Raw genomic sequence first — 3,026 nt, forward strand, 5'->3', positions numbered from 1 at the left:
GCGCCGGGGAGCGAGACCACACTCCCCAGAATGCGCCGGGGAGCGAGACCACACTCCCCAGTACGCCGTGAGGGGCGGGACCATCCTGTCCAGACTCCTCACCACTGCATCTGGCTGGAGCTTCAGGTAAGGCGGTGTGGGTCTTGTTACCTGCAGCTGCTACTGGGACCCCGCGCTCGCATGACTGAATAACAGCCGCTTAAGCTCTTGGAGAAATTGTGAAAAATCAGAAAGTAAAATCGAACTAACTTTCAGGGACATGAGAAGGGTGGTTTAGGTGAGCACTAATTTATAAGGTCCTTGTAATTTTAACTTACTTAAAAAGAAAAAAAGAAGTTAGTTACCTGGATGTTTTCTTGTTGTCCATCCTATAAATTCACCCCTGTATTTTTACACCCCTGGGTTTTAAATGACAGCATGTATGAATGTGCTTACAAGTACATTTTATTAAAAAATGCCAAAAATACCGTGGTGGATTTTTTTTTTGTTTTTGTTTTTTCAAAGAAGAAGATTTTGAAGTTCGTTTTGTTTTGTTTTGTTTTTAAACCAGTTCGGATCCCCCAGCCACCGATATATATATATATCTCCCAAATGATCACAAGAAGAAAAATGAGGGAAAAGGCATTTAAAGATATTTAAAGGTACAATAATTAAAATTACAGGTACAAAAATCGTTTATTGGATGTAACAGAATCGAAAGCCCAGAAACATACCAAACTTTGCAGAGACACACACTGTTTTTCTAGGAATTGACAAAAGTGGTATTTTCAAATTACTTCCTATTTGCTTCTCCTCAAAATGAAGTAATAGGGACCAGATTTAGCCTTTTACCTAAATCAGCTTTTAAAGGGACAAAATATATGAAACAACAGATTTGAAGACAATGCAGGGCCGTGATATCAGAGATGTGGGTAATGAATGAGGTGAGCCCTTGAACTTCTTTGGGGACAGCATTTTGGGGTCACAGAACAGAGAAGGGTGGAGTTCAACTTGAGTTGAGGAGATGGAGCTGGGAATTTGGGGAGCCCAAGGCAGCTAGAATTCACAGGGCAGAGTACAGAAAAGGAGGGAGAACTCCAGGGATGTGCACAGGGTCCTCTTCCTCAGGTATCAAATGAGTGCTGACCAACGTGTGCATGTGAGGAAACACCCAGCATCAGGGGTAAACCCACTGAAAAGCATTAGAGGGAAATATGAGCTCACAAAGGGACAGGAATAGCGCCTATTCCCACAGAGTACATATCTCATAATTTACACAACATCAAGTACTCAAAAGGGTTTTGCCTCAGTAGTGGGACAAAATTAGGCCTAAAAGCTTCTCTGGTCTCACCTAAGAGAGCTTAAAACCAAGCCTAGAAAAGATCAAGTTTTCCACAAATAACTGCACCCCAGAAAAAAAAGGAAAAGCTTAAGAATAGTTGAAGGAATACAAAATGAGCACCCAATAAGGGAAAACTCAGGATTTCAGAATTCCAATGAAAAAAATGCCAGGGTGCAAAGAAGCAGGAATATGTTGCTCAAATGAGGAGAAAAGTCAATCAATAGAAATGACCCAGAAATGGCACAGAAGATATAATTAGATGAGGACACTAAAACATTTAGTATAATTACAATCCATATGTTCAACAAGTTACAGGAAAGATTGAACATGTAAGTAGAGCTATAGAAGATACAAAAAAGACTGAAATTGAACTTCTAGAAGTGGAAACTATAATGTCTGAGTTGAAAATTACACTGGATGGTATTGTGGTTAATTTTATGTACCAACTCGGCTAGGGTATGGTGACCAGTTGTTTGGTCAAATACTAGACTAGATGTTGCTGAAGATATTTTATAGATGTGGTTAACATTTTCAGTTGGATAACTTTAAAGGAGATTACTTTCCATAATTTGGGTGGGTTTCATCTAATCAGTTGAAGGCCTTAAGAGCAAAATCTGAGGTTTCCAGAAGAAGAAGGAATTCTACCTCAAGACTGTAACAGAAATCTTGTGTGAGTTCCCAGCCTGCTGTCTTGCCCTATGAATTTTAGGCCCTAGACTGCAACATCAACTTTCATCTAAATTTCCAGCCTGCCTGCCAGCCCTACAGATTTCAGACTTTACAGCCCCCATAATTGCATGAGCCAATTCCTTAAATCAATCTCTCTCTCTCAGTCTCCCTCTCTCTATCTCTATCTATATCTATGTACATATAGATATATATAGGAAATAGATATAAGTGCTAGGAGATATATACATATATATCTCCTATTGGTTTTGTTTCTCTGGAAGACCTTGACTAATATAGTTGGTATTCCAGCAGATTAGACGTTTCAGAAAAAAAGATTAGTGAACATAAAGATATAGATGGGGAAATTATGCAAAGTGAAACAGAGAGAAAAAAATACTAAAATGAAAATTATTATTACTATTATTATTAAAATTATAAACCCACAGATCAAAGCAGATGAGTAAAGCCCAAGCAAAATAAACACGAAGAAAACAACACCAAGGTACAACTACTTAACACCAGTCATAAGGAAATTGCTTAAAAAAACAGAGAAAAGGTACATATTATGTGCAGAGGAAAAAAGATAAGGATGACTGCATATTTATTGCTGGAAAAAATGTAAGCCAGGAGCAACATCTCTAAAGCACTGAAAGAAAATATGTCAACCTAGAATTCTTTACCCAGTGAAAGACAAAGAGAAAAATAAAGATACAAAATACAAAAACTGAAATAATTTATTATCAACAGGCCTGTACTATAAAACATGTTAAAGGATGTCCTTCAACCAGAAGGAAGAGCATACCAGATGGAAATAGGGATATGCACAAAGAAATGAGGAGCACTAGAAAGTATAAGTAAAGGCTGTGTTTCTATTCAAATCTCTTTAACACATATCAACTATTTAAAGGAATAAGAATGCATTCTGATGTTATATATGGAAGTAAAATGTATAACAATGATACTACAAAGGCCAGGGGAGAAATGGAAATACATTGTTGTAAGGTTCTTCTATGTTATGTAAATGGTATAATATCAC

Source organism: Galeopterus variegatus, unplaced genomic scaffold, assembly GCF_000696425.1.
Source record: "Galeopterus variegatus unplaced genomic scaffold, G_variegatus-3.0.2 Scaffold6718, whole genome shotgun sequence".
In the NCBI taxonomy this organism is placed as follows: Eukaryota; Metazoa; Chordata; class Mammalia; order Dermoptera; family Cynocephalidae; genus Galeopterus; species Galeopterus variegatus.